The 15,246-nt window shown below is 38.0% G+C and overlaps 1 protein-coding gene and 1 long non-coding RNA gene across 3 annotated transcripts in view; one reads left to right on the forward strand and one right to left on the reverse strand.

The window, feature by feature from the left end:
* The window catches only part of CLDN10 (claudin 10), a 131,635-nt gene that overhangs the window by 67,221 nt on the left and 49,168 nt on the right, over positions 1-15,246 (forward strand). The gene's annotated exons all lie outside the window — the stretch shown is intronic.
* LOC105505841 overlaps positions 1-15,246 on the reverse strand; it is a 52,824-nt gene that overhangs the window by 34,940 nt on the left and 2,638 nt on the right. The window contains exon 2 of the long non-coding RNA XR_001000820.1: positions 12,076-12,171. This is a non-coding gene — a long non-coding RNA (uncharacterized LOC105505841). The remainder of the gene's footprint in view (positions 1-12,075; positions 12,172-15,246) is intronic.

Genomic DNA, 15,246 nt, shown 5'->3' on the forward strand with positions numbered 1-15,246 from the left:
AAATTGTCAGTGAGATAAGAAGAGAATGATTGGTCTAGGCAGAGACTAAAATATGTCCTATTTTTTTTCTGGTTGAATTATAAATAGGAATGATATTAATAGCTGTGCTTCTCTCTTCCAGGAAGAGAATGGCCATTAGAATCTTTAGCTTGAGCATTTAGATAATATGAACACATCAAATATTAAAAACAGCATTTTAAAGGCTTTCCTTACTTTCTGTTTCCAAAAAGGTTTTTAAAGCATCTTATAAAAATATAAGTAATATAAAAGGAAACATTAATAGATGATGACAGAAATATAAAAAGAAAATCATATTAAGAAAATGAAATAAAGCTTCCTGACTGCATGTCATAGGCCATTCACAGTAGGGAGGTGGCGAGCAGATATGGCTCAAGCCTCCTTCACACCATGTGGGACAGAGTCATGGTATCCATAAAATAAAATCTGGCCACAATTTCTCCCACAGATATTCCAAAATGGACTGTAGTGGAGTCTGCTATTTTGCTGCCCAGTGTCCATCTACTCTACACTGATTACAAAACACTTTTGCTCTGAAATCATCCTCTCCCCACCCACAATCTCTGTTTGTAGTGTGGATTTAGCTCCACTCCCACACCAAGGGTTGAGTATGTGACTCAGACAGGACCATTCAAGGCGTTGCATTCCCCCGGTCCACAGAGGTTGGTTCAGAGATGCGCACGTGAGAGAACCAGAGCTAATCAGACCACTTGGACCTCTGTAAAAGAGATTCTGAACTTGCACAGGGGAGAACCTGGAGAACCTGAATCCTAGAGCTGCTGCTGCTATTTAGAGACCTCAAGACCAAGGCTTACCTGAGAATGGGGTGAAGACAAAGAGAGAAGGAGTGAGGACATCTAAATCCCACTGCTATCATTTGAGCATGGATCAAGTAGTCCTTGAAACTTACCCAGACTTTTCAATTCCATGAGCCAACTACTTCTGATTTTGCTTTCACCAGTTGGTGTTGGGTTTTTTTGGTCCTTCACACATATAATGACATTGTGTGATGGAGGAGAAAGTACTCTCAGTGAGATCATTACAGTAGACACAAAAGCAAGTTTTGTAGAATTCTCTTGTGCCATCCCTCAAAGCAGGTCAACTGCGATTGTAAAATGCCAAAGCAGGGTAAAGTCAATTCCAAAGGGAACTAAGACACTGTAGTCCCAAATGATGAAATTGTCTTGAGTCAAGAATATAGATACACTTCATATTCTTCAGAAAATTCTCAATGATGATTGTATCTTGACATCACACTTTATAACATGCAGGGAGAATTTTCTGACGAGACTCTGAAGCGTAGATACTCTGTGTTACCAATTGAGAGACTGAGGTTGGGCACAGTGGCTCATGTCTGTAATCCCAGCACTTTGGAAGGCCAAGGCAGGTGGATCACCTGAGGTCAGGAGTTTGAGGCCAGCCTGGCCAATATGGTGAAACCCCATCTACTAAAAATGCAAAAATTAGCCAAGCGTGGTGGTGGGATAATCCCAGCTGCTCAGGAGGCTAGCCAGGAGAATCACTTGAACCCAGGAGGCAGAGGTTGCAGTGAGCTGAGATCGCACCATTCCACTCCAGCCTGGGCAACAAGAGCAAAACTCTGCCTAAAAAAAAAAAAAAAAAAAAAAAGGAAATTGAGCATATGAGGATCTGTTTGATAATCAAGGAATAGTTCATTTTAAAAGTTAGGACATATTCCTAAAGCCAGCCTTTCAGGGTTCAAATTCTTTTTCTTCCATTCTGTAGTGATTAAGAAGTCTGGGACAAGCAACTTAACATTTCTTGGCTTTGATTTTTACACCTGAAAAATGGTGATAATTACATTATCTGCCACAGCGTTGTGAGGATAGAATGAGCGAACGCGTGTAAAGTGATTAGAAGCATGCCTAGCACATAGTTACTACTCAGTGTTTAGTTGCCATTCTTTTTTATTATCATGTCCTCACAGAGAATCTTTATAGGCAGGGCCAAGATGGTACTCAAACAGTTTTGGGTCCACTTCAAGAAACCTGGAAAAACTGATGATCTAAGTCGCAAGTTCTGTTATAGATCATATCCACAATTATTTACATGAGAACATTTGCAAAACCTGGATTTACCAATTGGAGTCATTAAGAAAAAAAATCTATACATAAAAATGTCTACTTTTAGGCCGGGTGTGGTGGTTCATGCCTGTAATCCCAGCACTTTGGGAGGCGGAGGAAGGTGGATTGCTTGAGGTCAGGAGTTTGAGATGAGCCTGGCCAACATGGTGAAACCCCATCTCTACTAAAAATACAAAAAAAAATTTTGGGGGGGCATGGTGGTGGCACATGCCTATAATTCCAGCTATTCGAGAGGTTGAGACACAAAAATTGCTTGGACTCGGGAAACGGAGGTTGCAGTGAGCTAAGATTGCACCACTGCACTCCAGCCTGAGTGACAGAGTAAGACTGTCTCAAAAAAAAAAAAAGAGGTCTAATTTTAGAAAGCTCAACTTCCTGATGACTGCTCTAAGACAGAGTGGCTGCAACATGGACCCTAGTAACTCAATGATGTGATCAGAGCTATAGAATATTGGCTGATGTTGGTCACAAAATTATTTTGGTTTAGAGTGTGATCTTGTGTCATCTTTCTGACTATAATTAAATAACTGAATCAATTGTTGAGGCCTCTATGATTACGTGACAGGCATCAGTAGAGCCATGTGACCTTGAGTAAATTGCTTAATCTCTCTGCACCTCAGTGTCCTGTAGGAGAGCTGTCCTGGGGTATCAAAGAGCACAATGCACATCAGGCGCTTAGTGTAGTGTCAGGCACATCATACAAGTTCATTAAAGCTTAGTGTATTCGTTCAGAATTGAATTTACTTGCAGATACAGAAAACACAGGCAGCAGTGGCTTAAATATCCGGGCTTTTTCTGTCACCAAACAAGAAGTATGAAGGTTGGTGACCCTGAGCTGGTACGGAGACTTAAAGAAGCAGATGGATGCAAGGTCTCTGTGACTCTCCGGGCCTTTCTTTCATGTCTGGTCACAAAAGGGCTGCTGCTGCTGTTGCATCCATGCTTCCTGCTTTAGGCAGGAACATACAAATCTGAGGTCTGTTCGTTTTAAAAGAAAATTGGACAGAATTGCTATGGAAGTGTTTGCTACAGTTAGCTAGAAGTTACATAGCAGTTGATCAACCTAGATCTTCATAGTAGCCCTGGAGGTAGGAATGGGAGGTACTCTTTCTATTTTACAGATGTGGAAACTGAGGCCAGAGAGGTGAAGAAATTTTCACAATGCCATACAAGTAGTCAGTAAATGGCAGACACAAATTTGTAACTTAGTCCTTGTTCAAGCTGTTAGTTCCTAACTCTTAACAACGCACCAAGCTGCCACAGGGGCAAGTCTTTGTTGGAGGCTCAAGGATGAGTTTTAAGACAACAAATAAAAAGGTTAATGGAAGTCAGTATCACTAAATCTAAATTTAAATAATGTGCTCTAACATACTAGGAGCATCTCTGGGCCTAGATAAAGAGGAAAGGGAGAGGAAAGTTTAACAACATAAGAAGTAAATGAGATTCAGACAGGAAAATCATCCATGGAAATCACCTATGAAAAGTGTATGAAAATTCAAAGTGCAAAGAAAGAGTTGCTCTTACAATCACAACTTTCTGTTTTTCTTTACAATGTTTAGGTAATATAGTGTGTGTGTGTGTGTGTGTGCATGCGCCCATGCGCACGTGTGCATATGTTTGTGTTCACTCAGATGAACATGTGTATGCATGTGCTCTAGTGAGTGCATTCACATACATGATAATAGACCCCAGCATATTAACCCCAACCCTAAACCTAATCAGAACTAATACCAGATTAATCTTTCTGGATTATTAATAAAGCCTCTCGGTCTATGTAGATTGATTTTATGCAAAATTTCCATATTAAAATGGGTTTCTTTTTCATGTATGTATACATTTGATATGATTTAAGACATTCTGCATAGAGATCTCAAATATTTATTTTAAAATTTATTTCTAGTTATTCACTATTTTTAGATGGAAAAAAGTTCCCGTTTATTTATTTATTTAGAGATGGAGTTTCACTCTTGTTGCCCAGGCTGGAGTACAATGGTGCAATCTTGGCACACTGCAACCTCTGCCTCCTGGGTTCAAGTGATCCTCCTGCCTCAGCCTCCCAAGTAGCTGGGATTACAGGCGCCCGCTTCCACCCTCTGCTAATTTTGTATTTTTAGTAGAGATGAGATTTCACCATGTTGGTAAGACTGGTCTCAAACTCCTGACCTCAGGTGATCCACCTACCTCGGCCTCCCAAAGTGCTGGGATTACCGGCGTGAGCTACAGTGCCCGGCCAAGTTCGTGTTTTAAATTGTTTGGATGCGGCCGGGCGTGGTGGCTCACACCTGTAATCCCAGCACATTGATAGGCTGAGGCGGGCGCATTACGAGGTCAGGAGACCGAGACCATCCTCGCCAACATAGTGAACCCCGTCTCTACTAAAAATACAAAAAATGAGCCGGGTGTGATGGAGGGTGCCTGTAATCCCAGCTACTTAGGAGGCTGAGGCAGGAGAATGGTTTAAACCTGGGAGGCGGAGATTGCAGTGAGCTGAGATCGCACCACTGCACTCCAGCCTGGGTGACACAGCGAGACTCCGTCTCAAAAAAAAAAAAAAAAAAAAATGGTTGGATACATCTACATTGAAATGAATTTTTATGTGTTGACTTTGGATCTAGCCAACTTGCTAAACTCTAATATTAATACTAATAATTTATCAGTAGATTCTCTTGGATTTTCTATACCTACAATCATATATAATTTGTGAGTTTCAATAATTTCATTTCTTCCTTCCCAATTCTTATACCATTTGTTTCTTTTTCTTGCCTACAACACTGGCTAGGCCACAGTACAATTTGAAAAGAAGTGAGTGACAATAGTAGGCATCCTTGTTTTGTTCCTGATTTCAAAAGAAAAATTTCAATGTTTTATCAATAAGTATAAGGTTTGCTTTGGGGATGTGTATCTACCTTTCATCAGATTCATAGAGTTCCTCTCTATTCCTTCTTTAATAAGATTTTTATAAATCATGAGTGGGAGTCAAATTTTATTCAATGCTTTTTTGTCATCTATTGGGATTGTCATATTATTTCTCTCTTTTAATCTGTTACTGTGATGAACTCATTGGTTGATTTTCTAATATTAAACTAAACTTTGCAATGTCAAATAAACCCAGCCTGGTATCGCAGTGAGCCGAGATTGCCACTGTACTCCAGCCTGGGCGACAGAACAAGACTCTGCCTCAAAACAACAACAAAAGGTTGATGTCATTTCTTCTTTAAATATTTGGTAGTTCTTACCAGTAAACCCATCTGGACCTAGAGGTTTTGTTTTGTTCTGTTTTAATGGAAAAGATTTAAATTGCCTCTTTCAGTTATGAATTGTTAGAGGACTATTTCATTTTTCTATTTCTTCTTGTGTTCGTTTTGGTATGTTGTTAATTTGGGGAAGAAATTTGTCCATTTTTTTCTAAATTTTTTAATTTATTATCCTTAAGTAATTCATGAATCTTGTTTCTTTCTTTAATGACTGCAGGATCTATACTGATACCTCCTTTTTCTTTCATGATACCATTTGTTTGTGCTGCTTCTTTTCTTTTTCTTTTTTTGCTCAGTCTCACCAGAAGTTTATCAGTCAATGTCTTCAAAGAGACAACTTTTAGCTTTCTTGATGTTCTCTGTTTCCTGTTTCATGAAGGCTTGCTTTACTATTTCTTTGGTTTTAATTTGCTATTCTTTTTCTATTTATTTGAGATCATGCTTGGGTGATGAATTCTTATTCTTCTCTTTTAAAATATACGTTTTATGGTTATAAATTTCCTCTAAATACTGCTTCACTTGCATTCCACGAGTTTTAATGTCTTGTATTTTTATTATCCTGCAGCATAAAATTTATTCTAAATTTTATAATTTCTTTTTTGACAACTGATTTTTATAACTATTTTCAAATAGGTAAGATTTTTCTATTACATTTTTCTCATAAATGTCTAACTTGATTTTATTGCAGTCAGAAAACATACTCTGATTCTAACTCATTGAAATTTATTGAGATTTGTTTTTGTGACCTAGCATACAAAGTAAATGTTCCATGGGTGCTTAATTAAAACTGTGATTCTTGGGTGAAGTGTAGCCATCCAGAAGGTAAAGTTTGCTGGTAGTGTTTCTCAAGCCTTATATATCCTTACTGATTTTTTAGATTGTACACTAAAGCCCCCCATTATGGTTGTAGATTTTTCTATCTCCTCTAGTACTTAGGTCAATTTCACCTTTTTTTTTTGAGGCAATTTTGTTAAGTGTATACTAATTTAGAATTTTTATATATTACTAATGAATTGGGTTTTTAAAAATCATTATAAATGACTCTCTTTAACAGTGTGATGATGTTTTTTGCTCTAAGTAGTTTGTCTAATATTAATAGACATCAGTCTTATTTTAGGTAGCATTCACATTATACATCTTTTTCGTTTTTTATCTATCAACTTTTCTGTATCTTCATGTTTTTGTTTTGTCTCCTGGGTTTTGTTTTTTATTTTTTATCCAGCCTGAAAATCTTTGACTTTAGTTCTTTGCCCTTAGGAACATTTAGTTTATTGACATCTAATATATTTATGACAATAATTTGTATTTAAGTTTACTATGTTTTCACCCTCTTTTTGTCCCATACATTTTATACTCCTTTTTCACTCCTTTCTTTCCTTCTTTTGTATTTATTTGCTTATTAGTCTATCTTTTTTGTTGTTAATTTAGAATTTATACTCTTTTACTAGTCTCTTAGTTGTTCCCCTAGAGTACAACTGACTTATCGATTCTAATGCTAAATGGTACTATCACTCTCATGGTGAACCAAAATAAATCTCAGAATACTTTGATTTCATTTACTCTCAGCTTGACCTACATGTAATTCTTGTAAATGTTAATTCTATATGTATTTTAAATCACATAAGGAATTGTTACTGTTGTTTAATGTTATTATTGTCCGTTTAAGTTTACTCACACATTTGCTAGTTTCATTGTCCTTCCTGCATCTTCAACTTTACTTGTGGGATTATTTTCTTTTACCTGAAAAGATCAGGTAAATATTTGCCATTTATTTCCTTTGATGTGGATCTACTGATAGCCAAGTATCTCAACGTTCATTTGTCTGCAAATATTTTGTATTTTATATACATTCTTCTTTTTTAGAGATAAGGTCTCACCGTGTGGCCCAGACTGTTTTCAGCCTCATGGCCTTAAGTGATTCTCCTGCCTCAGCCTCCTGAGTAGCTGAGATTATAGGAGTAAGCCACCAATGCCCGGCTTATTTACATTTTTGAAAGATACGTTATTACATGATTTCTTGACTTTGGCACACTTTATTTTTTTGGCCAGATAACTGTTGTTGGGGCTGTCTTGTGCATTGTAGGACATTTAGCAGTTTCCTTGACCTCTACACATGAGATGACAGTATCACTTCCCTTCTCAGTTGTGTCAACTAACAATATCTCCTGGGGAACAAAATTACCTTGGTTGGGAACAACTGGTCTACCGAATATAGAATTCTAATTTCATTTAACATGTTTAAGATACAATTTCATTGTCCTCTGGCTTTCAATATATGTCCAACTTTTGGTCTTAGGTATTTTGACTGGCTTTTTTTTTTTTGAGACGGAATCTTGCTCTGTGTTGACTGACTTTTAACATTTTTATCTTTGATTTTGATATTCTGTTTTGTCACAATGATGGCTATAGTTGTGAATTTTTCTTTATTTGGTTTGGAATTTGTTGGGCTTCTTGAGTCTATGAATGAGGCCTTTCATAAGTTTTGAAAAGCAGTCATTAACTCTGTTTTTCTATTTAATTATTTTGAGATCTACGTCACATAAAATTTACCACTTTAAAGTGTATTAGTCAGTGGCTTTCAGTATATTCCTATGTTGTGCAACCAACATCATGGAATTGTGTAATATGTGGTCTTTGCGTCCAGGTTTTTTCAATTAATATAATGCTTTCAAAATTCATTCATGTTGTAGCATGTAATTTCAATCCCTTTTCAGTTAAATTATATTCCATTGTATGGAAATACCACATTTCATTTATCCATTTATCAGTTTATAGAAATTGAGGTTATTTCCACCTTTGGACTATTGTGAATAATGCTGCTAAGAACATTCATATACAAGTTTTTGTGTGAACATGCATTTTCAATTACCTTGCATATATACCAATAAGATAATAATTGCTGAGTCATATAGTAATTCTAGGTTTAACTTTTTGAGAACCTGCCAGACTCTTTTCCGCAGTGGCTGCATCATTTTACATTTTCACCAGCAATGTATGAGGGTTCTAATTTCTCCACATTCTCCCCAACATTTGCTATTTTGTACTTTTTTATTTTTTATTTTATTTATTTATATATTTATTTATTTTGAGACAGAGTTTCACTCTTGTTGCCCAGGCTGGAGTGCAATGGTGAGATCTCGGTTCAACGCAATCTCCACCTCCCGGGTTCAAGCAATTCTCCTGCCTCAGCCTCCTGAGTAGCTGGGATTACAGGCATACGCCGCAATGCCCTGCTAATTTTGTATTTTTGGTAGAGATGGGATTTCTCCATGTTGGTCAGGCTGGTCTTGAACTCCTGACCTCAGGTGATCACCTGCCTTGGCCTCCCAAAGTGCTGGGATTACAGGCACGAGCCACCACTCCTGGCCTATTTTGTACTCTTTTAAATTAAAGCCATCTTAGTGTGTTTGAAATGGTAACTCATTATTTATTTTGATTTGCCTTTTCCTAATGACTAATGATGTTGAACATCTTTTCATATGTTTTTTGGCTATTTATGTATCTTCTTTGGAGAAACGTCTATTCAAGTCCTTTTTTCATTACTAAATTGGGTTATTTGGTTTTTTATTATTGAGCTGTAAGAGTTCTTGATATATTCTGGACACTAGATCCTTATCATATTTGCAAATATCTTTTTCCCATTCTGTAGGTTGTCTACTAACCCCAAATGAGATGTAAGTGAGCAACAAATGAATCTTCATTGTTTTTTGTTTTTGTTTTTGTGAGACAGAGTCTTTCTCTATCGCCCAGGCTGAAGTACAGTGGCGTAATCTTGGCTCACTGTAACCTCCACCTCCTGGTTCAAGCTATTCTCATGCCTTAGCCTCCAGAGTAGCTGGGATTACCGGCATTCCCCACCGCGCCCAGCTAGTTTTTGTATTTTTAGTAGAGACCAGGTTTCGCCATATTGGCCAAGTTGGCCTTGAACTCGTGGCCTCAAGTGATCCGCCCCACCTCATCCTCTCACAGTGCTGGGATTACAGGGATGAGCCACCATGCCCATCCCGACTCTCACTGTTGGAAGCCACTGAGATTCTCGGGCTGTTATTGATTGCAGAATAACCTTATTAAAATTGACTAAACAACTTGCATCTAGCTTTGTGCACCTGCACTTTCCCATGCAGTGAGGATTTCTCCTCACTGATTCCGGGTCTATAAATCCTCTTATTAGGATGTTGGATCTCCTGGATCATTCCTCTATATTCCTTGTCTTTTTCTTCTATTTTCTAAGTCTCAATGTTTTCGTACTTCTTTCTGTAAGATATTGTTAACTTTGTCTTCCAAACCTTCCATTGTGTTTTTATTTCTACTATGATTTTTTTAATTTCCAAGAGAGTGTTTGTGTGCCTCCTCTGAATGTTCTTTAGCTGTTCTTATCTCATAGATGCAATATTTTCTTTTATTTCTGTGAAAATATTAATTATAATTGTTAGATTCTTTTTTTCTCCCCACCTAAGGTTTTCTCCACGTTAGTTGTTACAAGTTACTTTGTTCGTTCATTTGACTTCCCTGTTGGAAATTTCTTCAACTGTCTGCCAGTCAGTTCTTCAGCATGGGCATTGAAGAATTCATTAGAAGCTCTGAGATTGTAGGTGGACTTGTCCACTGAGGCTCACAGTGGATGTCTGTAGTGAGCCATTTTACTAGGGAATCTCCGAAGTCAGTACCTTTAAGTTGTTCCTTAAGAACCTGTCCATTCTCTAGAGATGGATCTTTCAGTCAGTCTCTTGTATACAGAGTTTAGGCCGGGCTGCCAATGTTTTGTGTTTTGAGAACCAAATGTAGAAAAATGGCAAGAAGGGACCAGCCTGGACAACATGGTGAAACTCCGTCTCTACTAGAAATACAAAAATTAGCCGGGCTTGATGGTAGGCACCTGGAATCCCAGCTATTCAGGAGGCTGAGGTAGCAGAATCACTTGAACCGGGAGGTGGAAGTTGCAGTGAACCAATATTGTGTCATTGCACTCCAGTCTGGGCAACAAGAGTGAAACTGCATTTCAAATAAATGAATAAATAAAAATGTTGAGAAGGAAAGGAGAGCTGTCTTTAGCATTTAGTGTAAAATTTTCAGTTAATCACACTGTTTTAATAATGAAACTCCCTTCTTCATTTGGAACAGGTGTTCCCCCGTTCAACAACCAAAATTTCATCCACCCCAGAGAGTATACTTCCAGCTTTCTGTTCAGGTGAGGAGGGAGGATTTGCTCCCATTGAGCAGAGCTGAGTAGGAAATATGAGTGTCAAACTTCTTCTAAATGGACTTTCAACAGATCCTCCTGTTTTAGACCCATTTTTGCCACCTTCTTCTAAAGCTTCCAGGGGTCTGCTAATTGTGGCAGTTCTGCAATAAAATTTGGGTTGTTTCTTGGTTTTCCTTATTGCCAATTTAGGATCAGACCTCTCAGTTCTGTTAGGCAGCTTACCATCCATGAATGTTATTTTCAGCTTTCATAAAAGAAACATTATGTTCTTGTTTGCCTCCTTTTTACTCTTGATGGTTTTAAGCAATAATTTTTAAGAAATCCATTTACTGTCTTTTTAATAGAATTTCATGAGGATACAAATACAAATGTGTGTGTCTCCTATCATTAACCAGAAGTCCACCTTCTTCTCTCTTTAAGATTCTGATATAGAATAAACAAAAACAGGCCAGGAACAGTGGCTCACGCCTGTAATCCCAGCACTTTGGGAGACTGAGGCGAGTGGATCACCTGAGGTCAGGAGTTCAAGACCAGCCTGGGAAACATAGTGAACTTCATGTCTACAAAAAAATACAAAAATTAGCCAGGCATGATGGTGAGTGCCTGTAATCCCAGCCACTCAGGAGGCTGAGGCGGGAGAATCACTTGAACCCGGGAGCCGGAGGTTGCAGTGAGCTGAGATCACACCATTGCACTCCAGCCTGGGCAACAGAGCGAGACTCCGTCTCAAAAACAACAACAACAACAACAAAAATAAAATTAAAAAAACAAAATAAAAAAAAGTCTGTGGCCAGTATATATCATCTTATGGTGAAATATCATTCTATGCATCCAAAGGCAGAGTGTGTCAGCTGTAGCCATTCATTCTAACAGGAGTGTGACATTTGTAGAGGAAAGTTTTTTGCTATTTGACTGCTATCATGGAATTGGATGTATGCTGAACTATTGACCTGTAAGATTGGTGGCAACCTGGAGACTTCCTGATTCTAGGATCTGTGCTGTGATCTGACAGCATGTTTTCTGGCTACCTCAAGTAGTTGTTTCCATGCTTTGTTCAACTCTTTTTCCTTTCCCTGTGTGACTGACTGTATCTGTCTCTATAATGCCACCATATGCAAGCTGATATGGTTTGGCTGTGTCCTCACCCAATTCTCTTCTTGAATTGTAGCTCCCATAATTCCCATGTGTTGTGAGAGGGACCCTGTTGGAGATAATTGAATCATAGGGTGGTTTCCCCCATACTGTTCTTGTGGTAGTGAATACGTCTCATGAGATTTGATGGTTTTATAAGGGGTTTCCCCTTTCACTTGGTTCTCATTCTGTCTTGCCTACCACCATGTATGATGTGCCTTTTGCCTTTCACCATGAATGTGAGGCCTCCCCAGCCATGTGGAACTGAGAATCCATTAAACCTCTTTTTCTTTATAAATTACCCAGTCTCGGGTATGTCTTTATCAGCAGCGTGAAAACGGACTAATACACAAGTGAATCATACATTTTGGTGTCAGATATTTCTTGCTTTTTCCATATAGTATAGCAAAGAAGGACATCAGCTAGAGGAAGCAAAGAACTGGATGGATGATCCAACCATCTGCCAAAAGATAAATTCAAATAAGGTATCAGTAACAAGTAAGATCAAACAGAAATAAACCAGATGATTCCTTCTCCTGAAAGACTGATAGCCATATTGAGTAAAGCTAAGGAAAGGGAGAATGTCATGTGTGGAGCTCATGGCAGCAGAAACAAGTACAGACACCACAGCAAAGCCACTGAAGGACATCTGACTGCATTAATGAGCCATTTTATTAAATGGGTAGTTAGCAAGAAAAAAAAAGTTTATTCAATAAGTTGGCAATACCAAGTTAAAGAGAGGTTAAGTAGGTCATTAAGACACCCCAGTCACTAATATTTAGAGCTTGAACACAGTATGAATTGGTTGTCTATAGAGTTAAAAAAGGTGCCAAGACACATAACTGAGTGATGGTCAATCAAGGGTATCTTGTTTCTTTCTGAAACAAAGCTGGGAACAACGTTTTTGTCGTTGTTGTTGCTGTTGTTGTTGTTTTTAATGTAGAACTGGTTGGGTCAGTAAGATATTACTGCCCACATCTAGTATTTTTTCTAAGATTTCTGTGTTAATATCATATGGAGGCACGCTGTTACCTATAAATTTCTAAATGTAAAAGAAATCCTCAAAATAATCAGAAGGAAATTCAACAGATACTATTGCGATCTCTTTGTGCTCTGTTGATCAATTTCTTTCTGTAGTCAGTAAGTTAGTGGTGCTTCCTTTTCCTTTGGCAGCGTTTCATCAGATCTTCTGGAATACTTCTACTTAGGAGTAAGATTTCTAACTAATTAAAGTGAATAAACACGTTTCTTTCAAAAGAATGTACTGCATTACATAGAAAACAGGGCATGAAAGGAATTGTTAAGAACCATTAGCCTTATTAATATGTTTTTTTTTTTTGTGCTGTCAAGGGCATTGGGAACTTCAGTCCTTTGCAGTAGAATTCTAAGCTTCTAGGTAAGCCTGCCTGTAGACTGGAATAATTTAGTCACCTGACTTTCCTGTAACTCTTACTATTTTTGGCTGCATGAGGTAGTATTCATGCAGAAGTGGTCCTTTTCCACTCCCCAAAAGTCTTTTGTAGGACACTGATAATCTCTTTTCTTTCCCTACTCCTCTGCATGAAGTGTGCAAAACTCTCTGGTCATATCCAGGATTTTAATACAAACAAGTAGGTTACAGTTAATATTCCAATTTTGCTTTTTTTCCCAAATAATTTAGGGTCTAACGTTGTTATTTCTTGGGTTATCAGGAGATAGCTCTCCCTTGAAACTAGCTTATTAGATGTGAACAGTTGGTACTGCTTTTTAACAATTCTGGTGAGGAAAACATTGTGAATTATCCTAGAGTCAAATGCGATCTAATTATTATAGAAGGTCACTTTTACTACTTAAAACATTGAGTTGATTATATTTAAATCAAAAAAAGATATTAAAGGTGAATAAATGTCACATATTAAAACTCAAGCCACATACATATAAAGCTTTTTAGTGCCCACAAACACCAACCAGAAAGTGTGTGATTAGGTTCCCATTTTCATGCACCTGTATTTGTTTCCTCTTGATTCACCTAACCACTTTGACAGGGGGGAAATGGGGAGAGGGAGCAGCTTCAAAAAGTTTCCACAATGCGCCATGAGTTATTTAAATCCATCTCACAGAATCCATTTCCCATGCACTGAAAGCCCTGCGACATTTCCAGAACTGCTGTTTACTTTGGGATGTAGAGATGTTAAAATTCTTTGTGTTTAAACCACAACATTTATGAGTGGCATGAGATAAAGACTCATGGCAGGTTGTAAGTGGTTGGGCAATCCCTGCCGGAAGGAAACAGGCTATTGAATTACTGGACTCAAGAGCAGGCAAATCCATCTGGGTTGGCAAGCCCAGGGAAGGCTGCCAAGAAGGACTTAGAACCAGTGTTCGCCCTTCCCTGCCTGAGTATACTCATCAAAAGGACCCTGTGTGTCTATCTTCATTAGGGCAAAGAGCTCAAATCCCAAATTTCATAAAGGAGAATGCTAATGCTATGGTCACAAGGTTTTACACAAAGAAAAATACCTGCTACATAGACATTCAAGGAAAACATCTTGTGTTTATCAACTACCTTGTGCTTATATTTTTTATTTTATCCATATGTTTTCCTAAAGTATGGCCCTGAAATTCACTGATCTTTACAATACCTTATTATAATAGGAACAGTCTAAGAATTATTTTCTTTCTTTACAATTAAAAAATAAACGATGAAATTAACTTACATAAGTTTATAGACTGAGTTCCTTCCTAGAAACATCTCTAGCCAATCGTATTAGACTCCAATGAGAAGAAACTGATCTTTTTTTTTTTTTTTTGAAACGGAGTCTCACTCTGTCACCCAAGCTGGAGTGCAGTGGTGCAATCTCGGCTCACTCAGCTTCCCGGGTTCAAGCGATTCTCCTGCCTCAGTCTCCCGAGTAGCTGGAACTACAGACATGTGCCACCACATCCGGCTTATTTTTTGTATTTTTAGTAAAGATGGGGTTTCACCATGTTAGCCAGGATGGTCTCGATCTCCTGACCTCATGATCTGCCCACCTCAGCCTCCCAAAGTGCTGAGATTACAGATGTGAGCCACCATACCTGGCTGATCATCTTTCTTAAATAACAAAATATGGTAGACTTTAAATTAGGATATAATGGCAGTAACATCATTTTTTATTTTGCATTTTTAAGGCCAACTTAATTTTCAAGTAAGGATTCCAATGCATTTGATTAGCGAGATGAAAGTTATATCGCTGAAAGAGAAAGAAATTGATTCATATTTTAAAGAAGTCACAGGGCATCAATTTTTCTAGTAGGCAGTCAAAAGTCATTATATCCTCGTTATTAAATTCTTATCCAGATCACAGGATGACAGGATGTAAAATTTAAATTAAAAGAAGGAAACTTTTGGATGTTGATTGCTCAGTATTTCCTTTTTTTTTTTTTTTTTTTTTTGAGATGGAGTCTCCTCTGTCACCCAGGCTGGAGTGCAGTGGCGCGATCTTGGCTCACTGCAACGTCCACCTCCTGGGTTCAAGCGATTCTCCTGCCTCAGCCTCTCAAGTAACTGATACTA

The sequence above is a fragment of the Colobus angolensis genome, unplaced genomic scaffold, assembly GCF_000951035.1.
Source record: "Colobus angolensis palliatus isolate OR3802 unplaced genomic scaffold, Cang.pa_1.0 Scaffold13, whole genome shotgun sequence".
In the NCBI taxonomy this organism is placed as follows: Eukaryota; Metazoa; Chordata; class Mammalia; order Primates; family Cercopithecidae; genus Colobus; species Colobus angolensis.